Below are 27,430 nucleotides of genomic sequence, written 5' to 3' on the forward strand. Positions count from 1 at the left end.
GATTCGGGAAACGAATCCGTACGACGATTCGTATTCGTAGTCGTTTCCGTACGAATTGTGCAAATCTGTCTGAATGTCGTAGTACGCTCTGTTGCGAGAAAATACTTCCTAATCATTGCAAACCGTATGAAAATGAAGGGTAAATCCGTACGACATCCACCCGCACAGTGAACCGTACGATTCTTAAAAATGCCGTACGACCCGCCAAGTACGATCCGTAATGAGGAATGAGTACACGATTTGTTCAGTAAACCTTGTGTATGAGCAATTCGTACAGAGGGCAACACTATCACATACACACCTTACCCCTAAAATCAAGGGGTGTATGCATGGGGTGTACGCACCGTACACCTTCGACCTTGGGGTGTACGAAGCGTACCCCTATGGTCCATACACCTACGATCATGGGGTGTATGAATGGGGCCATACGCACCGAACCCCTGAAATCCAGGGGTGTACACACAGTACCCTGATGCACCGTACCCCTACAATCATGGGGTGTACACACCGCAGCTGGGGGGGGGGGGCGTTTCATACGCATTTTAAGGCAAAATCTGCTTTTACGGACGTTTTAAGCTCCCGTAGAAAAAAAGTTGTACGGAGTGTTGTCGATACGATTCGTACTTGCTGAGTCGGAAAATTTAGCTTCGATCCGTACGGACATCGCGTACTACGCGTTCCGAATGCGATTCATACGGATTAGTGAGTTGTATGGTCTTTGGTACGATTCATACGGAGAACTGCTTTGGGTACACATCGTACTACATCTTACGTACGGGTACGGTTCTGCCTACGATTCGGACGGGAAAAAATCTCCGTACGGCTATTCAAAGGGCATTTTACCAAATCGGAATCAGCCCCATAATGTAAAAAATATTGCACATATAAAATATAATATATATACTTACTTAATAATATTTACAATTAATTACTTTAATAACTTATAAATTGTTTACAACAGTTTTATAAATTATAAATACATACATACACATACAAAAATATTATAAATAAAAATATCAAAACTATATAAAACAAATAAAAAAAATATTTAAAATAAATTAGACACTACATTAACTAAAACAGTGAATATTGGATAGCTTAGGGGTAAAGATTATGGTTCCAACTTCATAGAGTGGAACAGTAGGGAAAGTGTTGGATAGCGTAGGGGCAAAAATTACTATTCCAACTCCTGAGGGTGCAACAATAGGGAAAGGGTTGGATAGATTAGGGCTAACAATTACTATTCCGACTACTGAGGGTGCAACAGTAGGGAAAGTGTTTGATAGCGTAAGGGTAAAAATTACTATTCCAACTCCAGAGGGTGCAACAGTAGGGAAAGTGTTGGATAGCGTAGGGGTAAATATTACTATTCCAACTCCAGAGGGTGCAGCAGTAGGGAAAGTGTTGGATAGTGTAGGGGTTAAAATTTCTATTCCAACTCCAGAGGGTGCAACAGTAGGGAAAGTGTTGGATGGCGAAGGTGTTAAAATTACTATTCCAACTCCAGAGGGAGCAACAGTAAGGAAAGTGTTGGATAGCGTACGGTGTAAATTACTATTCCAACTCTAGAGGGTGCAACCGTAGGGAAAGTGTTGGATAGCATAGAGGTGAAAATAACTTACTACTAATTAAAATAATAATGTTTTTTTTAATAATTTATTTATAAAATTACAACAAATTAATCAACAATACCAATACATAGTTATTTTAAAATAATTACCAATGAATAATTATTAAACAAATAAAATAAATACAATTAAATAATAATTATTAAAAATGTATTAACAAATATTAATAAAATACAAAATAAAAACATTTCAATACCAAAAAACAATAATTATTAAAAAATATGTACAATTAATAATTAATTAACAATACATTATTGATGAATACCAATAAATTATAACAAATCACACTTAATGACCAAATAATAATTAAAGGACAATTATTTAAAAAAAAATAATTACAACTGTATTACCAATTAGTAATTGACTAACAATAATTGAATTATCAATACTCAACACTAAAAATAAAATTAGTTAATTACAACTAAATTGCTTCCCACCCTATTACCCTATTACCGCACAGCACACTTCAATAATAAATGAATACACTTATTATAATTACCAATTGATCAATTAATAAAAATTAATTAGCAATTAATAAAAATTAATTAGCTATGAATAATTAATTAAAATAAAAATAGTTACCAATAAATAAAAATGAAATATTTACTTAATTACAATTAAATTACTTCCCACCCTATTCCCCTATAAACCCACAACCTGCTACAGAACTAAAATGCAAGATGTGTTTAAAAATATCTAATAATTCCTAAAAAATATGTTATTCATTTACTATAATTAAATTACTTCCCACCCTATTCCCCTATAAACCCACAAACCGCTACGGTACTAAAACGCATCATTTACGTGAATAAATTATTACTAAGTTCTAAAAATGTAGTACATGTATTTTAACCTAGTAGAATAATTAACAAAAATTATAAAAACAAACATATAAAATAATCATTAAAATACATAACACTAATATTAATATTGATATTAGTAACATCGATATTTTTGCTATCGATATTACTAACTTCGATTGTAACAAAAATTATATTTCTTACCTTCAGGTCGATTTTCTGGTCGTCGATATTCTTTATTTCGATATTCTGTTCCTTCCGAAATTTTGAACTCGATATTATTGACTGTCAAAATAAAAAAGTCGATATTTAGACTGTTTACCGGGCTTACCAACCCATTATATCTCTCCCTTTTTCCATGACATATAGCTCAATTGAAACCTCACTGCCTTTGAATTTAACGATGTCATAAAAGAAACCCTTCATTATGATATCATATTCTCCAAAGGCTTTCGGATTGACATCTGTTTGTCTCAACTATTGGTTTGACCATAACTTTTCATAGGTAACATTAGAGAGTATTGTGGTGGGATAACCTGAATTGGCCCTAATCCCCAGGTTTACATTTCTAATAATTACTTCACATAATGGACCTTTATACTTCCTCTGAGCAGACTCCAGTATGTTATCATCAACTGTCAGTAATAGATTGTTAATGTCCTTGCACAACTGATCTTCTTCAACACACACCTGATTGATTCTGAGTTTCGTTCTTCTAGAACAACACAAAGCCTCAAATTGACCCATTTTCTTGCCTATTACCACACTTTTTGCCAAGAGCTGGATGCAAAACAATATTCCCTAAATGAAATTTAGAGCCATATCTGTAGCACTTTCTTTCAGTTCCCTTCTCTATATTCCGCTTGATCTTATTATTATTCACAATAGCAGATCCTGTGAAAAAATCTTTGAAGAAATAAGTGATCACTCATTACTTCTAGCAATATCCATCACTTAATTAAGATTAGGATTTTTGCAAGTTAAAATGTGTTCCTGAATCTTTTATATTAAACAGTTAAATACCAGTTAGTCGCGTAAATAAATATCGAAATTAGCACCAAACTCGTACTTTTCTGCTAGCACTCTCGGGATCCTCAAATAATCCTCAACACATTTTTCCAACATCTGTTGCCTTTTAAAAAATTATGCTGTTCCAGCATAAAGAATGGTTTCTCAGTATATTGTTTGCTCATGCAAGCTAGTGCCTCTGTATAAACATTCCAGGCATCATCCCCAGCAGGTGGTACAGCAGATAGCAAATTATCAAAAACCTGTTGACCTGTATCACCCAAATGTTTGGGAAATTATAGCTTCATGACAAATTGGAATGTGATTGGATGTGTCAATAGCAACCATATCGTTTTCAAAAACTCTCAACCATTTCCTCCATGCCATGGAAGATTTCTGCAGATTTTGCAGGGATGATGGGGGTAGCACTACATTGCTGGAAACGCCATTATAAATATAAAGAAAATAAATACAACAAATAATAGCGCAATACATAAATGAAAAACAGAAAAATAAATACTAGTAGCAGGGGCAGTACTCTGTAATCTGTTACCACTCAAACAGCATAACAACAGGTGTGTCTATCACCGTGAGCATAGCCACAAACAGGAAAGCATAGAGGCAGGCAAGCAGGTGTGCAAATCACTGTGGAGACTTGCAAAAGTGGAGACTCACCGTACATTTCCTGATAAAGATTATTTACATTGGTGTGCCTGTCGCCATGGTAACAGGCAACGAAGATACAAGTGCAATAAAATGGTGGATGAGGTGGAGGATGTGCAGCTGGCCGATATACTTTTCTTAAGAAGATGGAGCTTGCATTCCCAGCGTAGTGCATAAGTAAAATTTAGCACATAATCCCTTCCAACTAAAGTAGCATGCTCAGTGACACACAACAGTGAAGGGACAGGAAGGAGGTTTAGCAGCGCAAGAGCCCACATGAGCTGAAAAATGCCAGTAAGAGCATTTTTCAAAGCTTGCAACTGCCGCCACCTCCTACAATGCATCCAGAGTAAATTAGACATTCAACTTGGAAGAAAGTAACAATACCAGGTAAAGTTTCATTTGCAGTGCTGCATGTGGCGTAGAAAATAATACAAACCGCAAAATTGTAATCAAAATAGCATTTGGATTGTGGGTCCTTAAGTTCACCAGCACATGTTGCCAAATTTATGTTGCATTTGAAGCAGAAATAAACACCAGAAACTGAGGGTTATGGAGATTAACTTGAGGCTTATTTAACCGAAGGACCCACCACCTGTCTCCAACAAGTAGTATCCCAGAATATCAATCCACCCTGTGAATACATTCCATGTAAAAATCATCAACTATGACGCCAATACATTTCATTGTTCTTTATTTCGGTTAAACAACCTTAAAAGAAAACAGTACAATACAATTTTAAAACATTACAGTACAATATACATATCAACACAGTCCCGGGTTAAAATTAAGAGGAAACTAGCAGCAGGTCCTTCGTAGTTAGATTAGCACACATCGAGGAACACATGATAGATGACAATTTTTTTTAAAAGTACTATAAAAACAGTAGAAGGAAAAAAAACAGGGCACCAGGTACACTAAGATCAGGCCAGTTCATATTATCATTATTCTAGTTTAAGTCACTCTATTTAAGTGCAATATAAATCTAAATCAAATTCAATTACATGCACCACTTAATAGTAATATTATCAGGCCAATTGCGTTTATGGTTACATATTGCACACACGTTCCAATGGGCATTACATAGAGACAATTAGTTTGGGTAGACTAGAGTACAATCAGGGTGCATTTCGACTGCTATACTGCAATCATACCAATTATTCTGGTTACATTTTATAGCCATTTCTCTTCCTGACTATCGCTACTGATAGGAGGAAGCGGCTCAAACTAAATACTATTGGGCGTGCAGTATCTCCTTTAAAGACTCTTTAACCATCTTTAATGTGGCGAAGACCCAAAAGTTGGCATATGGGTTTTAGCCATTTTTTCCATGCCTGTAAATAAGCGGGGCATATAAGTAGTACATGGGACTCATCTTCCCTTAGGCCCATTTCACATAATTCGCATAAATCAGGTCCAGTACTACCTCTTGGTCCTTTATTACAGTGCCATTTCGAAGTCCTAGATTTAATTTGAAGGGCACAATAGCGAAATTTTAGATATAACGATTTGGCCATAGGTGGGTAAATTTCGTCCATAAAAAATTCTAATTTTATGTCCATTTTTAATTCAAAGAACCTGAGGGTCAAAGTCCCTAGGTTGGAATTTCCCAACACAGAGTCTTTGATATATTCCCAATATCTATTCTTAAGCAGTTTCTTAGAATTATTGGTAATCGAATCCAGGTCTGACAAAAAGCTACTAAACCCCAGCTTTGTAAACCACTTTTCAATGTAGGCCAGCCATGCTAAGCGTGTGGAATTTTTTATTGCCATTATCTCTTTTAACGCCTACTCCTGTTGACTGAGTCCTGGCTCACGGAGCATTCTCTCCCCGATATCTTGGCTGCCCTTCCCCCAGATTATTTCTTCCTCCATGCTGACCGTATTGCTGACCACCCTGGTGGCGGGGTGGCGGCTATCATCTCAAAACGATTTCATCTCATTTCCTCGTCCTCATTCGTATTATCACAAGTAGAGAACCTGATTATTAGTCTGGGAACGGAAGCCGGGGCTTTCTCTTTTGCCCTTTTATATCGCCCTCCTCGACCCATGCCGGACTTCGCTGAGAAACTATGCGAACAATTGACTGCTCTTCTGCCATCATATTCTAGTTTCGCCCTCTTTGGGGACTTTAATTATTGGTTCAATGAAGCCAATGCAGGTGCACAAGCCACAGCACTATCCGAGACCCTGACAAGCTTGAACATGTATCAACACGTCTCTTTACCCACTCACGTAAAAGGTCACATATTAGATCAGGTTTGGACCACCAATTTAACCCTCTCCCAACCTTCTACACTTCCATGTGTGTGGTCGGACCACTACATAATCGACACGACCATCACTCTTAGTGGGCGGACCAAGGCCCCCATGATGGCAGGCAGTTCCTCACGCAAATGGAATAAATACGACTCTAAGGGATTTTTAGCAACCCTGGCCTCTAGCTGCCCTATTACTTCCCCCCATGATGATGTTAATAGGATGGACACTGACATCGGTGGCTGGTTAAAAGGGGCCGGTGACCAATTTGCCCCAGTAATCAAGTTCCCCTGCACCAGACATCCTAACGCCAACCGGTGGTTCTCTGACAACCTCAAGCAATTAAAACTAGAGGTTCGCCAACTGGAACGTACATGGAGGCGGGATTACTCAAATTCATCTAGCCAGAGATATGTAACAGCCCGCAGAGAATATAAACTAGCTATTCTCTCAGCTAAATCGGAGCATATCTCCGACAGAATTCTCTCAGCTACTAATAAATCTCGAGAGGTGTTCAGCATTATGAATGAGTTGACTACTGACGACAGGACTCTCCCAGCCCAAACCCCGACTAAGGAAACCTGTGAGGCCCTTAATCTTTTCTTTATCGAGAAGATTATTAAAATAAAAGACTCCATTATCCCTGCCTTACAGCCGTCATCACTCCTCGACGCTTCCCAGGATAACCCTCTATCCCTCACTCTGCTCCCTACCCTAGACTTCCCTACCCTAGCGAAATTAGCCACCCGTGTAAGATCGGGTTCACCGAATGACCACTGTCCTCCCTCGGTACTGCGGGACATCTGCCTTAAGCTGCCAGAATGGATACTACCTTTCTTGAATGCATCCCTTATCTCTGGCACAGTTCCCAGCTCCTTTAAGGAAGCAATTCTCGTGCCGCTCTTGAAAAAACCAGGGGCGGATCCTGCTGAACCCTCTAACTATCGACCAATATCCCTGTTGCCTTATTTGTCAAAACTCCTCGAAGCCCATGTCACCCGGTGTTTTTCCAACTTCATTGAGAGTTCTTGCTTCCTTGAGCCCAATCAGGCCGGCTTTAGGCCGGCCCATTCAACGGAAGCTGTTATTTTGGCAGTCATGGATACTCTGAGAGGGAATGCAGATGCTAAGAGACCACAGGCCCTTGTTCTTCTGGACCTGTCTGCCGCATTCGACACGGTGGATCATGACATCCTTCTCCACCGTGTCGGACAGGCCGGCATTCAGGGTTCTGCTCTTAGGTGGGTCGAGTCATTCCTTACAGGCAGGTCACAAGCTGTACGTCTAGGTCCCTTCACTGCGTCAAAATCTTCCGCCACTTGCGGAGTCCCCCAAGGCTCTTCACTTTCCCCTTTATTATTTAATCTTTACCTCCACCCTTTAATTTGTTCTCTCCATAATTGGGACGTCACAGTCTTCAATTATGCAGATGACTTGCAGCTCGTCTTTCCACTTGACTCTCCACAGGCGGTTAACAACTTTCACGCCGTTATGACTCACATCCAACAATGGATGACTCAAAACCAGTTAAAACTTAACCCTGGAAAGACTGAGCTGCTCCTCCCTGGCTCAATTGCTGCATATTGGGGCCCGCAGTTCTGGCCCATGGACTTTGGTCCCCCTCCTACACCACTCAAGGCAGTTAGGAGCTTGGGGGTGACGATCGACGCGGAGCTGTCACTTAAAGCTCAAGTGGGTGCCACGATCTCTTCGTGCATGTTCCAACTGCGAAAGATCCGGAAGATCAGGCACCTACTCCCACAAGCGGCTCTGTGTCAGGTCGTCATGTCCCTTGTCCTATCTCGCCTTGATTTTTCCAATTCCCTTTACCATGCACTCCCACGATTTCTTCTGCACCATCTTCAGGTCGTGCAGAATCAGGCAGCCCGCCTCATCTTTAAGATCCCTAGGTGGCAATCTGCGAAGCACTTGCTCCGCAAGCTCCATTGGCTGCCAATGGAGGAGAGGGCAGCCTTCAAGATGGGCTGCATGGTATTTAAATCCCTTCACTGCCCTTGTCCTGCTTTTTTGAAATCCTTGGTCACTTTGTATCGACCTGCACGTTCCCTCCGGTCAGCTCATCATCACCTGCTTGTCACTCCCAAATTCAAAATCAATAAATTTGGGGGTCGCCGTTTTGCTTCTCTCGCCCCAAAATTCTGGAATCCCCTCCCCCAGGCCATTAAATCTAGTGCCTCCCTTTTCCAGTTCAGGAAACTCCTTAAAACGTTCCTGTTTACTCTTTCTGGGTAATCCTCTCCTCGTTTTTCTTTCATACGTCCCTCCAGAAAGCGCCAGGAAACCTTCGGGTGTCAGTGCGCTCAAAAAGTGCCATTTAACATAACATAACATAACATAGTCCGCTAGCTCATCAGTGGACCAAAGACGAACCCAGTATAACAGTGGGCGCAATGCAGCGTGGTCATCTGTTCGGCGGAAATTAAGGTCCAATAAAACCGGGGTAAGGGGAGTAGAGGCATGTACACCTAAAAGCTGTCTAATAAATTTATTTTCCTGAACAAAAACGTGCTTTTACATTCTACTAATACTTTCTACTGCACAGGTTACATGTTGCAATGAACGCCTCAAACACTTCTAAGAATAAATATATACCACCTCTGATCAGGTACTTGCTGAGAAAACCTGAAATGAACAGCTCTCCAAAAAAAACATCATCCAGACCATGAGAGCGGGTCATGACCTGGAAATGAAGCCGCATCTAATTTCCACGACCTGCGGCTCCTGTCTACTTTTTTTTAGGTCGAGCATAAGCATACAACCTCTTGTATACTTTAGTGTACATATATCTCTGTGGGCCAAATGCCCCATTGTTTGTTTCAATGGCCTTTAAAAGTCTTTCCTTACTAGTGGCCAGCCCTGCCTCTTTGTCCCTCCTTTTTCCTCCAAGGAGCTGGGACTTAGTAAAATATCATTACACAGTATCATTTATTTGTTTTGGTGATTTGCTCGTGAGGGAGATTATTTTATTAGGTTTTCTACCTCTTGTTACACTGTGGGTGCTCAGAAGTAACTGTTTACATTTTATTGCAGCATTCGCATCTTCTCCTTCCTGTCCTAAGCCAGCAGCAGCCAGCCATGCATTCTAGCTATTGCAGCTCTAAATCATGTAAAAAGTTAAACCAAAACCAAAACTTAAACACAGCTTGAAATGATACTTTCATATGCATGCTGCTTGTGTTTTTTTCTCCCATCCAGGATTTTTCTTTGGCTGCTGGCTGAGGAGTTGGAGCTTTCTCCTCATCAGTTTTGCACTGAGGCCAAAATGTTTCCTTCTGGAAAAATTTCCTCTTTAAAATGTTCATTTGAATGTATTACATTAAGTAAAAGCGGAACAAGAACAAAGGTCCAGCACAAGGGCTGAGCAATGGCACTGGATACTGACTTCAGAGGGGCAATATTTCTGAGTATTTTGCTTTTAAAAGCACTCTACACATTTAACTCATTACAAGGTAGCCAGAGGGTTAATATGCCAGCTGCGAAGAAAGTGTACCATGCAGATTACAAAGTGCATAAAATGTAAATAGGTCAATGGGTTACTGTCTTCTGTTACTTGCAGCTTATAAGTTAAAACAGTGAACAGTGAATTTATAACTGTCATAAAAAAACTGCATGCACTGCAAAGTAAAGATTAGAGGAGATAATAAAATTGCAAAAAGGGTTAATCTGGATGGAAATTGATTCTTTTTATTTAAGAGAACCCCCATCTATGGTGTTCTGTTCTCAATGAGTTTGTGCTTCTGGGACCCAAACACTCTTTAACAATGCTGTCTATCAATATGCATGACTTGTGACTCCTACACCCTGTAGTCGTCTGTGTTATGTAACATTTCCTTTACATTAATATATACACTTATGATTAATTGTCTCTGTGTAATTTGTGTGTGATGTAAAGTGCTCTGGCACACTGGGCCGTTGTGCTTTATAACGAATTAAATGCATCTGAACATTAGTGGTATGGAACCTTAAGGGACACTGTTAAAGAGTGGTGGTGAGGGAATCCGCATCACTCAGCCTTAACTAAAATTCATCTGAGTACCATCTCAGTGTCAACACAGCACCACCTCCTCAGAGGTGCACCACCAGTGCAACACCAACTCAACATCAGCGCAGCACCACCTTAACATCAGCACTGCACCGCATTGTCTCAGCATCAGTACACCATCCCCAACGCAGCCCCACCTCAGCATCAACGCACGACTACCTCAGCACTGCACCAACTCAACATGACTCAGCACCACCTGATCACCAGCTCAGCACCACCTCAGAAACAGTGCAGCACCAACACCTCAGCATCACCTCAGCATCAGCAAAGCACATCAGCATCAACACAGCACAACCTCCTCTTCAGCACACCACCATCTCAGTATCAGTCCAGCACTACCTACTCAGTGCACCACCATCTACGCACCAGCGCAGCACCACATCAACATCAGCACAGCACCATCTCAGCATTAGCACAGCACAATCTCTGCATCAGTGCACCACTAACAGCACAGCACCACCTCAGCACAACTGCAGCATCAGTGCAGTACCAATTCACATCACTCAGCACCTCCTCAGCACCAGAGCAGCACCACCACCTAAGAATAACTCAACACCATTCATCATCACTCAACACCTCCACAGCATCACTCACCACCATCTCAATATCTCTCAGAACCACCTCAATATCACTCAGCACCACCTAAATACTAGGCCATGGCGGTAAATTTCGTTCCACTCGGGGAATTTGCGATATTTTTACATTTTCACGTTCCACGGAGAGTACGAAAATGTCAAAGCTTTCACAATCTGCCGCGAAACATAAGTATTTTCTTGTTCACTCTTTATAAATGCATTCTCGCGCGTGGGGTAGCGACTTACCGAGTCCCTGCATTCGCCGGCAAGTTTTCCTATCCATTTGCCTGCGCCACGAGATGTTGGATTGTTGGTAGCCGGTCGCGCTATCCCGTGCGAGTTTGCAATCGCAAACACATCATTAGACCCGGAATAGGAAATAAGCATTGCGAGCAAGATGGCCGCGCCCATTAGTGACCGCGTGGGCAAGTTGGAGATAAATTTCCCCACAAGCATGCAAAAACACATTGCGAACATACGGGAAAAGCAATCACCGCATCTTCGCGAAAGTTCCACGTGCTCACAGAGATTTTGAGCAATTTCGCAATCATTTGCGAAAGTCAATTTCTCAAATTCCGTCCACCCCTACTCAATACCACTCAGCACCACCTCAATATCACTCAGCACCACCTCCCCATCAGTGCTCCACCTCCTCATCAGTGCACCAGCAACTCAGCCTTAGCACAGCAACACCTCTGCATTTGCATAACACCATATCCATATCAGTGCACCACACTGCACCACATAAGCGTCACTTATCACAACTGAGCACCATCTCTGCACCACCCAAGCACCAGTGTAGCAGCACCACCTCAGCATGACTCAGTACCACCTCAGCACCAGTGCAGCACCACCTCAGCATTAGCACAACACTATCTCCGCATTAGTGCATCACCACCAGCTCAGCACCAAAGCAGACCCAACGTTAGCACAACTCAGCGCCAGTGCAGCACAACTTTAACATCAGCGCAGCATTACCTCATCACAGGCTCATCACCCAGCACCACACGAGAACCAGCTAACACCACCTCCGCCCAACTCAGCACCACCTCAGCATCATTCAGCACCACCTCATCATCACCTCAGCATCACCTCCTCATCAATTCACCAGCAACTCAGCATTAGTGCAGTACCTCTCAGCACCAGCACAGCACCTCTCAGCACCAGCACAGCACAACATAAACATCAGCACAGCACTATTTCTGCACCCATGCAGCACCACCTCAGCATCAGCAGATCATCTGCTCAACACAGAGACACCTCAGCCCCAGCGCTGCACCACAACCTCAGCATGACTCAGTGCCACAGCGTCACTCAGCACCACCTCAGCATCACGCAGCACCACCTCAGCAACATTCAGTATCACCTCCACACCAGCACACAACTACCTCAGTATCAGTTAGCAATACCTGAGTTTCATTCAGCATTACCTGAGAATCACACCTGTACCAGCACACCACCATCTCAGCACCACTTCAGCATTACTCAGCACCACCTCAGTGGCATCTGTTGATTCTCTCATGGTGTCCGACCGCTGCTCATGTTGTAATTCAGGTAGTATTTCTCAATCTCCACCCTCTTATTGTTTATGTCCCTGCATAACTAAAAAGCTATAACAAGCATTACAACAGGCAGGAGGAGATTGCCAGCATTGCAAGGACAAAATAAAACTAGAAGACATTTTCTGATAATTCTTTTTTTTAAAAGTCATTCAATTGTACACAATGTCTTCTTTAATGCTATCCGTGCTGATAACGGAACCGCTCCTTCATCAGCTGCGGTGGCGCTGTGCTGATGATGGAGCGGTTTCGTCATGGCCCTGCCGCCGCGCCTGCGCGGCGTGTTCTATTGAGCGGGCGGGCCCATGACGGAAACCGCTCCGTCATGGGCACAGCTCAACCGCGGCTAGTGACGGAGCGGTTCCGTCACCAGCACGGCCGCACTGCGCGGCCGCCCCGCCCCCTTAGCACTGTGGCGGAATAGCCGCCGCAGTCAAGGGGTTAAACTCCACTGCATAACACTCCATTACACAAAATACCACTCCACATACGTACACTCCATTACACACAGTCTCACATCACATAATTCCAATACACTACAAAATATATAATTACGAGTCACATGATACAACTGCACACAATACCACATAATTCCACTACACAAATCCACATCACACAGTTTCACACCACACAAGCCCACAACTAACAAGTCCAATCCATCCCACATAATTGGTGCACACCACATACATCCACTCCAATCCATAACACAAAGGTAAAGAGCCATTTACATTTACAATGCCAATAGCTCCAACTCTTTCCTTGTTTTCCCCTCCTAGATCTGATGCTTAGCTCCTGAACAGAGCATCAACAACCAGAGGCAATGGAGTCACAAGGAGCTGGGATACTCCAGAGGGCTCTGTGAGAATGAATGTCTGACCTTAAACGGTAGCCTGCACAGCCGGAGAGCAGCAGAAGAGCACATATTACATTCTTAGACCACTCAAAAATGCAGACGAGAAATGAAAAATATAGGCCATTTCCCTCGCTACATCTTGGAACATATAACCTAAAACATCCAGAGGACAAAATTATGAATCTCGTACATCTTTTGCGAGGCCAGCTGTTGTAATGTCACTTTGTACATGCAAATATGCTTCCTGGAGTTATCTAGCTCTACATTGACTGTATTTCGCTCGCTAATTCGATGTTTATTTGCAAAGCAGTGAATATTTGGCAACGCTTAACTGAAATATTTCAAACGCCACTGTTTGAAATACACGATCATGTGAACCTTTGCAAATAAGCATTTACATCCCTTTCATCAAGATATCATGTACCTGCTTGTTTCAGTTGCAAGTCTGAATTATTTAGTTATATGGAAAAAATGTATTTGATCACAACTCTGGCTAAAATGTACAAGTTTGCCTTGCTAGTTAAACATCAAGAGGGCGAGAGAGAGAGAGAGAGCCGCCGTTCCTGCGTTTTCTGCCAGGATACATACTGTACAAGCAGGGTTAAGGAATGTAAAATGAAGTTCTGTTAATGAAGCTGTACAGATGGTGCCAGCGACATTTCAGAAATCGTGCTCCAGTGATTGCTGCGTCGCGCAAGAGTTTCAGAACCGCCAGGCAGAATGCTATAATCACTGCAGAGTTATGAAACATAACTGAGACAAAATGCAAATCCCCACAGCAGGGTTCTGTAAGAATGTGCGGTGTCACAAGCACCATCTGTACACGTGTGCTCAGATATTTGCATCAAGGATTGATAACAAAAAAGGATAATTTGTGTTTAGGGAATGGTCCATCAAATGATTTCCCGAACAGCAATAATCAAATGCAAGAAAGAGAAGGAAATTTATGTTTATGTAGCAAGCTTGTAATGGGGTTGTGTGGTACTTATATTCCATCAATTCCTCCATAGATCTAGCTGCTAGGCCCTTGAAGCAAAAAAAACCCTCTCAGGTATGAAATTTTAATATAAAACTCTCCTGACCCTGCATACAGTGGAAGTTTCAGAGAAGTAAATACAAAATGGAAGATATAACATTTCTCAATGCATACTTCATTCAAATCTATAAACTAACACGAAGATCATTCCTTGTTTAATAGATGATCCTTTAACTTGCATGCAACAGATCTCATTTAAAATGCTAGATTTGTCTGCTGTAAAAGTGGCCGTGTTTTATCTCAAGGGCTTTGGAAATTGTGTCTGCCCATCTTGGACGGAGTAAGCAGTGATCCAGGGAACCATTGACTGTTAGTCCCTATGCCTTCACAAATTGGAAAATAAGAAGTGCATTTGTCAGTGTCGTCTTAGGGGTTTTGGGAGCTCCCAGTTAATCAATTTTGAGGCGCGGATATGCTCGAGTTTTAATTTTATTGCCCATAGAAGGCTAACTCAAGCCCTGGTAATGGCAAACAATATTTATAGGTTAAGCTTTATTAGGATGACACAAAAACAGCTGAAATATGTCTTACCTAGGACTCTCAAATTCCTAAATATGGCACTGGGTGGAGAGGCGGGGTCAGAGGAAGGCAGAGAGGAAGAGAGATTTAGACAGAGAAACAGAATAGACAGGGATCAAAACGAGAGAAGGTTCGTTTTCCGAGGAGAGCCCTTGGAAGGTGGGGGCCTGGACCAATGACCACTTTGCCCATGCCTAGAAATTTCTGTTCTTTTATGAAACATGGGCTGCTTTGAAATAAACGGCTCCTGTACATTTAAGGGCCGTGGAATTCTTTAAAAACCTAAATATACATGGGAATGCAAACACAGGAATGATAGTCTGCTGCATATTGCAGGTTACAATTGTTGTGTTTTTAGCTATCATAAAGATCACAAACAGAGACATGCCTAATTCTTCTTTATTAAGTAATCATTCTGCAAGCCTACAAGATTGGACATTTGCAAAGCAACATATTACTACCTAAGTCAAATCCCTAAATGACAGGCAAGTCACAAACATTTGTATCAGAATTCACTCCCAACCATTTGCAACCTTCCCACTAATAGCGCTTAGACTTGCTGGACCCGGGATTCTTGTACCTCAAATGTCAAGTACAGTCCTCAAATGACCATCACCATTGGTCGTATGAATTTTTGTTAGTGGACTAGGAGGGGGAAGAAGTAGCTATTATCTGAATCAATTACCATAACAGTGAAGATCAATTGGTACTTCACATGCAAGGACAAGGATAATTAAAATGAGTTTAAAAGGTATGAGTTGACAAATTAGGTCAAACTAGATCATTAGTTCAGTAAGTATTAAAATGCAATCATTATTTTACAGATTCAAGGGGCGTGGCTTGGATGCCGAGGAGGTAGGCAGCGTGAGCCCGGAGCTCCGTGCCCGATCCCGGAAAATATCCTGAATATCTGATCGGACCCCGGTGTAACCAGTATCATCCGGTACTGGAAGGCACTGCGGAGGGCCCGGGGCCCACGGAAGACGACACCGAGCCATTCCGCAGCGATATTTCGGCTTTGAAAGTTGGACCCAGGCGAGAAGTCGCGGACCCCAAAATGGCGGCGAGGGCATGAGACCCTGAAGCGACGGAGACATCTGCCTGGAGACCTGCAAAGGACTGCTCCCTGGCGACTCAAGGGTGTTGACGGCTGCACCGCGCCTCTCCCCCCAGGTGCCGAGTGGACCTTGGGCGCGCCCTCGGGCGGAGACTGGGGACCCCCCCTGGTAGGGGCGACGACAGTGCGATAGTGACCCAGCAACAAGAACCCTGGGCCCCTGGCACGACTGGCGCCGGCCGGGCTGCGGTCATTCAGTGTTTCCTGCTTCTTTGTTTTTGTGATAACTTCGGGCCCGGGAGCCCTGCCGGAGGGCGATACCCAACGGTACACGGAGGACGGCCAGGAAAGTACCCGGAGGCCACCGAACGAGACGGCCCAGATGGGGAAGACGAAAGGGAAGGGAGATGGCGCGACTGATACTGAGGCCGCGGAGGGAGCGGAGCGAGACCAAGCGGCATTGCAGCGGATGCAGGATCGTATCCTGGAGGCCATCGCCACCACAAAGGACGCCCTGCAGCAGGATATAGCTCAGGTGGCGACGGGTTTGGGCCTCCTGAAGGCCGACCATGACAAGCTTAAGGACAGGGTGAAGTCCGTGGAGACCACGGTTAAAGAATTAGCCCCGGGCCAAGCCACAATGAAGGCCCAGATGGCGGACGTGATGGACCGTCTGAAGGTGTTAGAAAGGAGGGCCGAAGATGCGGAAAACCGAAACAGGCGCAACAACGTTCGCCTAGTGGGCCTGCCGGAAAAAATCGAAGGCGACGACATGGTGGGCTACCTTGATAATTGGTTGCGGACGGAGGTGGCACCGGAAGGATTGTCCCCCTTCTTCTCCCTGGAGCGGGCATATAGAGTCCCAGCGCGCCCACCAGCCTTGGGCCTTCCTCCTCGCCCAGTGGTGTTTAAGTTGCTTCACTACCGGGACAGAGACTGGCTCCTACAGAGGGCGAGAGAAGCGGGGCCATTTCAAGTGGATAACAATAGAGTCACCATGTTCCCGGACTATACATTTGAGACGCAGCGACTCCGGGCAAACTTTCTGTCCCTCAAACGGGAGCTCCGCCAGGAAGGCATCAAGTACTCCCTGTTGTTCCCTGCCAAGCTAAGAGTGGTGGTGGATGAGAAAACATTATTCTTCACGACCTCCGCAGACGCTTGGGACTGGTGGGACACTTATAAAGCGGGCACGGATGGTGCTAAGGCCAGGGAGGAGGAGGCTAAGGTGGCGCAACCGGTCAGGCAATCCCAACGGATCAGGAGGAACCGCAAGAGGACTGGAAAACCATCGGTGTCGCAGACGGAGGCGGAGAGGCAGGCGGCACTGCAGGCGGTAGTGGACTTATCTAGGACCGCCAGGAGTCGGTCCGGGAAGGGCACGGAATCGGAAGACCCGGGCACGGGCTCAGAGACGGGACAGTCGGAATTTGGTGGAGCCCGGGGCCCTATCGTGACGCCGCAGACTTCGGGGGAGATACTGGAGGCGTGTTGAACTGCACTGGTGGAGTGAACTCGTTGTTTGGACACCGGGGCACTGGGCCCGCAGCAATGGACCGTTATTGATTGAGGTTTTGGGGGGCTGTAAGGTGGGGATTGTGGGATGGAGTGCACGGGGCTGACTTGTTTTGGGGTTTACATTGCATTGAGCCACGCCTTACTGGCCCCTAAGGTCACCGCAGTGGGGACTGCGATTGTTACCGCCTTTCCTTGAGGGGTGGCCGGGAGTGTTGGTTTGGATGGGGGTACTTCCAGTTGCGGGGGGTCCTGTCCTGGGGGGGTGGGAGAAGTGAGCAGTTGGGGTTGCTCGGGGGGTAGTTGTTGTTGGAGGGGTTCGGCTTCCTGTTTGGAGTGGGTGGGTGGGCGGACCCGTGGTCGCGGGACTTTTGCGGACAATGTTCTTTGCTCTTTGGTCCGGTTGTGTAGGGGGGGATGGCTAGTACCGGGGCCCTGAAATGTGTGACCTGGAATGTGCGGGGTATGCAGTCCATGACGCGCAGACACAAGGTCCAGGCGTACCTCAAGCGTAGGGGGGTTCATATAGCATTCCTGCAGGAGACGCATCTTAACAAGCAGGAGGGGGCTGCTCTGCAGAGGCGCTGGAGGGGGCAGTTATTCTACACGACATTTTCAGCTTTTGCAAGGGGGGCACTGATTTGGATACGGGCGGGGGTCCCCTTCCAGGTCTCAAAGTCAGTGGTGGACCCGGAGGGCAGATATGTGGCGGTGGAGGGGAGGCTGAGAGGCAGGGCGATATCTCTCTGTAATGTGTATGCTCCTAATGTAGACCTCCCCGCCTTCTTGTCTACTATCTCGGGCAAATTGGCGGGTTATTTGGCAGGGCCGGTCCTCTTGGGGGGGGGACTTCAACTCGGTTGAGGATGTGTTACTAGATAGGTCCCATCCCCCGCTGCGCGCGTCCCCAGTGCATAGGGTCGCTAAGCGTAGGTTGGAATGGCAGGAAAGCTGGGCCCTCACGGATGCATGGAGGGCGTTGCACCCCACCACTAGGGACTATTCCTTTCACTCGCACCTACATGACCTGCATGTGAGGTTGGATGCGTTTCTTTGTTCGGCGTGTGTGCTCCCCGCGGTGGGAGGGGCGGAATACTTGGCCAGGACGCTATCGGACCACAACCCTTTGTTGATGACTCTGGAATGGATGGTGACTGTTAACTGCGTGCCAACATGGCGCCTGCAACCTGACACCCTGGATGACTTGTTGTTCAGGGAGGCCCTGGGTGAGCGCATTGAGAGATATTTTGAGGAGAACAGTGGCTCGGCCTCCACTAGGGCGGTCGAATGGGATGCGTTTAAGGTGGTAGTGCGGGGACACTGCATTGGCCACACGACAGGGGCTCGGAAAACACTGCTGGATGACTTAGATAAGGCTGAGACGAGGCTGAGGGACTTGGAGAGGAGGCGCCCGAATCACCCTGAGCTGCAGGAGGGGCTTAGCGGGGCACGGGAGGGGCTGGCAGTAGAACTAGAGCGGCTGCGCAGCTTTGATCATAAGGAGTACATGGCGAGGGCGCATGCGGAAGGTGATAAGGCGGGGTCGATGCTGGCTTGGCTTGCTAACCCCATCCGGAGGGGTGTGCCGATCATGGGGATCCAGGAGCCAGGGGTGGAGCCCTGCCACACTCAACCCGGGATCCTGAATAAGTTTCGTGCTTATTATGAGGGGCTCTATGAGAGTGGTGGAACGGGAGGGGCGGACGAGCTTGAAGAGTTCCTGGACGGGTTACAATTGCCGCGAGTGGAGGACTCGGAGGCGGAAGAGCTAGGTCGGCCCATCTCTCTTGGGGAAATAGGTTGTGCTGTAAAGCAGATGGCTAGAAATAAGACCCCGGGACTCGACGGACTGCCCATTGAATTTTATGGTAAATACCTAGAGCACCTTGCCCCACGGCTGTGCGAGGTGTACAACGAGGCACAGGCGAAGGGCCGACTCCCGGGCTCCATGTGCGAGGCCCTCATGATCCCGCTCCTGAAACCGGGCAGCGAGAGTGCGGCTCTGTCCTCGTATCGTCCGTTGTCTATGTTGATGACGGACTCCAAGATCCTCAGTAAAATTCTGGCCAACAGATTGCTGGTACACATGACAAGCCTGGTTCACGGTGACCAGTGTGGTTTCATACCGACACGCAACACCACTCATAACATTCGTAGGCTCACGAGACTGATGGGAGCGGACTGGCCTGACGCCGTCTCCCCGTTTGTCCTCTCCATTGATATTGAGAAGGCATTTGACAGCCTTGAATGGGGATACTTGTTTGAGGTGATGCGTCGCTTCGGCCTTGGGGACGGATATATAAAATGGACCAAGGTCCTGTACACCGAGGCGGTAGCGAGGGTTCGGGTGGGCACACTGATCTCGGGACAATACCCGATTAAACGTGGCACTAGACAGGGTTGTTCCCTATCCCCGCTCCTTTTCGCGTTGGCGATGGAGCCCTTCGCGGCGGAAGCCAGACTGGGCCGCCACTACGCAGGCTTATCTTTTAGGGGGAGACCGCAATTCATATCACTGTACGCGGATGACCTGCTGATGTTTTTGGCCGATGCGGGCCCCGAACTTCAGGGAGCGCGGCAGCTACTGGGGCAGTTCGGCCGGTTGTCGGGCCTGAGGGTCAACTGGCCTAAGTCCTGTCTGTTCCCCCTGAGGCCGGGTGAACCGTGCCCACTCACTGCTCAGGAACTCCGGTGGGAACCGCGCTGCCTGCATTATTTGGGGGTCTATGTATATCACACCCCGTCCGACCTACTGGATGGCAATATTACTCGCTGCATCAACGCTCTGCGGGGGTCCATGGACTTCTGGGCAACTCTGCCGTTGTCCCTGGCGGGTAGAATCTCCCTGCTTAAGATGATAGCCCTGCCCAGGCTCTTGTACTACTTTAGGACGCTCCCGGTATGGGTCCCGAGCTCTGTTTTCAGACGCCTGAGGTCATTGGTCATAGCCTTTCTGTGGGGCACGGGAAGGAGGCGCATAGCGCTCGACACCCTGTTGCGCCCCAAAGATGATGGAGGGATGGCGGTGCCGGATTTTGAAGGATACTACTTAGCCGCGCAACTGCAAACCTTTACTCAGGAGGTAGCGAGGGTATATAGAGGCCCCGAAGACGCGAGAGTGGAAGGTACCCCGCGACATGTTCTGGCGTATATTACGCTGCACCAGAGGCTCCGGGTGGGAGACCTGACGGTCGAGGAGCAGACGTTCCGTCTTTGCTGGGACCGGGCCCGTAAGCGGGCGGGGGTCCGCTTTATGTATGCCCCCGAAATTCCGCTGGGGATGGTCACCGCCCTTCCACATGGAGGCGACTGGTCGCGCTTAATAGGATGGGAGGAGGCGGGAATACAAATGCTGGGTGACCTTTACGAAGATGGGGTGTTGCTGCCGTTCCAGGGCCTGCAGGAGCGATTTGACCTTCCGAGGGGCGACTACTTGCTGCACGCAGCAGTCACAGGCGCCATGCAAGCTCACTGGGGGGAAGGGCTGCAGGAACCGGGCACCTCGATGGCCTGCCAGTACACCATGATGGCGGCGGGAACCTTTAAGGCGGTCACATGCCTGTACGCTAGGATGCAGCGGGAGGCCTTGCAGCCTCTGGCGGCCCTGAAGGCCAAGTGGGAGAAGGACCTTCAGGTGGAGATTCCGGACACGACCTGGGGCCAGTTGCTAAGGCGGGCACGGAAGAGCTCGAGAAACGCCAGGTTCCAATTGATTCATTTCTATATCGTCCATAGGGCATACCTCACCCCCGGGAAAATACAACAGTATTTTGGGGCGACCGACGCTGCTTGCCCCAGATGTAATGCAATTGGGGCGGATTTGTGCCATATGCTGTGGGATTGCCCCTCTCTGGGAGACTATTGGCAGGAAGTTGACGGGCCCTTAACGTCGCGACGGATAGGGATATCCAGTTTACCAAAGCGGTTGGTGTTCTTCATTGGTTCCCGCACACGCCTAGGAACAAGATGACTAGTACATTTATAGACTTGGGGCTCATTCTGGCCAAGCGGGAGATCACAAGGAACTGGAAGTCCAAAGTGGGGCCCACGTATAAAAGATGGTATGGGGAATGCCTGAGATGGGCCGCGTGTGAAAGTACCTTACGGTACCAGATGGCCTGGAGGTTGAATGACGAGAAAGCTCTGGAAAGGGCGACTGCATGGGAAGTGATGGTGCAGGCGCTCCGGGATGTGGACGATGAAGGGCAGGATGACGAGAGCGCACTGGGCGGGGCGGACCCCGTCACTATACAGGAGAACACACCTTAGTGAAAGATTACTTCCTCCTGCATCACACCGGACACTTTTACACTGTTAGTCCAGCGCAGAGCGACCACGGGGGAGGGTGGGTAGGAGGCTGTTTTGGAGGGATGTTGGGGTACCGAAATTTGGGGAGGGGGAGGGGTGAAAACCACAAAAGCAACCCAGGGTTATTTGCCTAAGAAAGCGATCAGACACTGTAAGGAGCTGCGAGAAATGAGCAGGGATGAGGTCACCCGCAACACGGCTGAGGTGACCCCCCGGTTGAAGATCGATTGGGCCGTACTGAGTCTGTACATGCTGTATGATAACTGATAATTGTATTGTCTGTACATTTATATTGGTGATGCAATAAAAATGATGTTAAAAAAAAAAAAAATTATTTTACAGATTCAAATAATCTAAAAGTCAATATTTCAAAATAAGATATAATAACACATTTCTAAGAATTGCAAATAGAATGCAATATATGCAGCAAATGTTCTCCATAAAGGAAAATATGGAATCCTAATTAAAGAAGAATTAGGAGAGAATGACATTTAAATAATACAATTTGGCAAGGTGTAAGCTTCAGAAAAATAGCTTGATTAAACCAAATTAAGGTTTCTGATGAGTGAATAGAAATGTATAGGCATTAAGCCTTAGCACTCAGGTAGTGGAGAATTGCAAAGGGTAGAAGAGCCTTCTCAGTTTGAAGTTAGAAAGCATCTCTAAGATCTGTCTTGCCTAATCTAAGGAACATACACTAATATAATTCAACAACAACTCTAGTCGCAACATTGCTCCCCTTTTTCACTCGCATGAACCAATCAGTCTTCACCAAACATTGGGAGCAGGTACACTCCCCAGTTTCACGTCCTTACAAGGGTTCACACGTGGTTATGTCCTTGAGTTGTTACTCCGAACAGAACCTTGTGATACGGACAGCTTTTCCCACAAGTTGCGCTTCCTGGTACCTTCCTTCCTTCCAAGCGGGAAACTCACTATCAGTTGTTAAATACATACCAAATACCAATTCACTCGGTAACAGAAGGCTTCTGGAAAAATACAACATCCGCAGTGAAATGAAAGAAAAATAATCTTGTGCAAAGCAACTGTGTGAATACATAAACAAGTCTTGTAGCAAGATCTATTAGCCTTAAATGTGTAAAGTCGACATTCAAAATAGCATCAGTATCTAGGCTAATTTAATTCCTTACAATATATTAATTTGAGTATTTGCTTCAGTCAGTCATTATACTTTATTCGTCTGACATAGCTACAAAAGACAACAATACAGTAAAACCATGCAGTTAAAATGCAAGCAGTACAAATGAAACATCAATACAACAAGACAAAGGTGCATTAAAACAAATAAAAACATACAATTAAAGTACAAGAGTGCAACAGTACATCAATGGTGCAAAAAGGTGCTAGAAAAGGAGGTCAGCACTACCCATTTACCATAACCATTAACTCTCCTAATCCTAAGGGAACAGGATAGGTACATTATTACAGCATGGCAAATACATTTAATGTTCAAACACTGCAGACAATTTAGGCTCATGCTAGTTGATCAGGTTTATTAATAGTTAAAATGAGGTGTAAAAATTGGACTCTGGGGGTGTGACAAATCGGGATTTTTTTTGCACTGTCTCCCCACTTTTTGCCCCCATTGTGACTACTAGATGCTGGTTTTCTGACTCTGAGTGTGCCGTGGGCACCGCTAACCAGCCCCAGGGTGTGTGCTGTGGTTAACAGTACACGGTTTTCTGACTGGGTGCTGCATTTCGTTGTTGCTAGTTTTAGGACTCCAGGTACTTTACCATTGCTGACCAGTGCACAAGTGGCCTCTGTGTAATATGTACTGGTGATTGGTGTATCCATGATTGACATATATGATTTACTAGTAAGGTCCCTAGTAAAGTACACCAGAGCTGCCTAGGGGCTGTAAATCAAATGCTACTAGTGGAACTGCAGTTCTGATTGTTCCACCCATATGAGTAGCTCTGCAAACATGTCTCAGACCTGCCACTGCAGTGTCTGTGTGTGCAGTTTTAAACTGCTATTCTGACCTAGCAAGTGCCCCCATTTGCCAGGTCTAAGCCTTCCCTTTTACTAGAGGTAAGTCACCCCTAAGGTAGGCCCAACGCAGCCCCATGTGCAGGGTGCAGTAGGACATATACTGGTGTGATTTATATGGCCTAATAGTGAAATGCTGCTAATTTCACTTATCATTATTGAAAGGACAGTCTCTCCCATAGGATAACATGAAGATTGCCTTGAAAAACTTCAATGTGTAATTTCCCATTGGGAGCGGATAGAGATTTGGAGTTTGAGGTATTTGAGATCATGATTTAAAAAAGCATCTTTTGGTAGTTAGCTTTTAAATTGCGTCTTTGAAAATGCCACTTATAGAAACTGGGCATTTTCTTGCTTAATCATTCAGTGCTGCTGCCTGTCTGTAGAATCCATGTCTAGGTTGCCTGACAGTTGGGCTCTTGTGCATTCAAACTTGACAGTCACACAAAGGGAGCTGATGTGTGCCCTGCATATCCTGATGAGCCATCACCAACCTGATGGGCATTCCTGAGAAACAGTGGTTGGAGGAGTTGCTACTGACACCTGAATAGGGCTGTACCTGTCCTCACACAAAGCTGGCTCCAAACCCATGTAGTGCATTTAGAGCCAGATCAGGGAAAGGCAGGATCTTGTGGACTACAAAGACTCTCCTTTGAAGTTTGCCTACTTCAAAGGCAGAAATGGGTATAAGTTTGCGAAATCAAAAAATGTTAGGATGTAGGGAAAAGATATAGAAAAAGTCAGAAGATTTTCATTTTTGGGTAACCTTTTTAATACTCATTTGACTTGGGATTCCCTGTTGACCTTAAAAGAGCAGCAGACAGTTAGAGCCTCAGATGAGCGTTTCCGGTTTGCTGCAACATCGTGTCAGAAAACTGTAAAAGAACTATTAGCTCTCTCTAAAGCAAAAAGCTTATCAATTGCCCCTTATGGGGTAGGAGTTTGTGGGTATAGCAGGAGCAATAAGCTTAAAGTTGCACAGAATGATTTTATCAGAAGACTATTGATGGTACCAATATGTGCACCCAAAAATGCCTGCCATTCTGAATTAGGACTGGATTATACAGAGGACCATGTTGGCCTTGCTCCTCTGTTATGTGTAATGATTTGGCTATCTGAAGATTTAGCCTTCTCAAGAGATATCATCAGGGACTGTCTTGCCATCTGCACTGTTGATAAGATTCCCTGGTTTCATTACCTAATATGTACACTGTTCTAGATTGGCTTACATGACTTTTATGAAAAACCCCAGAACATGACCTCAAAAGCCAAAGACAGCATTAAAATGGCCTTTTCTATCAGGGCTAACAATTGCCACGGGCAGTCGCAGGACCAGTTTGGAATAATGTGTCCCGTGGTGTATAGTACTATGTCTAAACATTTACAATTGTACTTCGTTTTTAATACTAACTCAAAATATAGATTTTACCTGACAAGATTTCTGTTAGGCACAGTGCACTTTTTGGCAGCATTTCCACTTGAACGAGGGTGGTCAGATCAACTCATACCATGTCCCTGTAACTACTTGTACAAACAAAGCACTGTGCACTTTACATTATTTTGTGCACTTTACCAAACAACAAGAGCAAGATTTTTGCTGCCCCTATTGTGAAAGCAATGCCCCTGTGCATATAAAAAAGGCATGAGATATTTGTACTCATTGGCCTCCATTGACATCTACACTGCTGTTGTTAATTTTATTAGGGGTGCCCTCATCATTACAAAACACTATGCGCAAGATTGTTAGGGCAATGATGATATAACCCACTGTTGCACAATGTTTGAACAAGGTCTACAACTAGGGCCGTTCTAAACCCCACTTAGGGTTGTAGGATTGTATCTCCCTTTTATATTCCTGTGCACATGAATGGTTTGAATGCTTAGTATAAATCTCTGGTGTGAGGACCCTCATTCTCAGAAGGTTTTACCAAAACACTTTCATGATGATTGGAATTGAAGGGAGCTATTCAACAGTCTAAAGATTCATAGAACAAAAATGAATCTGTTCTGTATAAAGACCTGAGGAGCATATTTTATTTTATACATCTCATAGAGTCACTGAGCTGTCTTCAGAAAATAATATAGAAAGTCAGGGTGACATAGCAGGACACTTAGGAGGACCTTTTTAAGGTTTCTCTTGTAGAGGGTTTTATCCCGCTGGTTTTTATCTTACTTTTTGGGGCAGCATATTCTTAATTGTTCTATTATGACTGGCTTTTTCCTTTCAATATTTTATACTGCCATTGGGATATATTTTTTTATTTCTACGTATCTAACATATATTTCTACTGTGCACTTTTATGGTTTGTTGAACAGAAATACATTTTAATGACTGACTGGGTATAAGTATTGGACCTCTGACACCCCAAAATCAGAACACTTCTAGACTAAGGATATTCTGCCTTGAAGAAGAGCTGGATGCTGTTGGAGGGACAGACACTCTGCCTGTTGCTTTGGTGTGCTGGGCTGCTGGTCACAGCATATGTCCTGAGAGTGAAAGGACAGGACTTTGCATTCTACATCCTGATTCCAAGGTTCTCCAAGGGCTTGCCTCCTGTTAAGAATTTGCAGGCCATCAAAGACTTCACCTGCCAGTGCCTGGGCTCTTCTGCTGAGAGTTCTACTTGTCAAGTGGTGCCAAATCCAGTTCCTTGGCCCTTCTATGTGTAACCTTGTAGTATTAAGGAGAACATCAGGAGGTGTGGCTCAGGGGTTAGAGGCGGCAGACCCGGAAGCTGAGATCGGCCCAGGACCAGGGTTCAATTCCCTGTCTCGGCGGATCTTGGGCTACAAAATTCCACGGACTCGATAATTCTCGCTCCGGTGCCTTCTCGACTCACGGGTTCACACTCTGCGACTCTGGGCAATAGCTTGCTTAATCTCCACAACGGCCCCTCGCGGCGGGATGCCTGGCTTTCACCTTGTGGATACCCTGCCGGGGTTATCTCACAGGGGAATACCAGGACGGGTTCCCTAAGCAAGCGCTTAGATACCGACCTCGGTCAGTGATTTGCGCTATATAAATACATGTACGTTTACGTATCCATGCATTGACTCCCAGCGCCTGTTTTCTCAACACCCCATTTCAAAAGATCAACGCATCACTATTACCTACCCCGAAGTGTGGTTCCTGATGGAAACATCAACCACAGATTTCATAACAGTTCACAGCACGTCTTTGGAGCGTATCCGAAAAATTACTTTAGCGTGATACAAGAGCCTAGCATCTCTGATGTCTGTAGCACGTGCCCAGACTCCAATGCAACACCTGCTCGTGGCTGAAGAATCAACACAGCACCTGCTTCGTGGCTGTGAGATTGACATAGTACCTGTGTGACCACTGCTGCATCGACGTAGCACATCCCGGTTTTCAACACATCATCCCTTGATTCTGCCTCTTTAATGATACCGCACCGCAGTAAGGAATCAAGGCCTTGTGTCTGTAAACTGATGCATTATCGCCCTCACCAGAAAGGATCCAATGTATCCCCTCCTCTGTCTAGCAGTAATGTACTGATGCATCACCTCCCCTGTCAATAAGAAATCGACTCCCCTGCACCTTGCACTATCAT

The sequence above is a fragment of the Lissotriton vulgaris genome, chromosome 5 (genome assembly GCF_964263255.1).
Source record: "Lissotriton vulgaris chromosome 5, aLisVul1.2, whole genome shotgun sequence".
NCBI lineage: Eukaryota > Metazoa > Chordata > Amphibia > Caudata > Salamandridae > Lissotriton > Lissotriton vulgaris.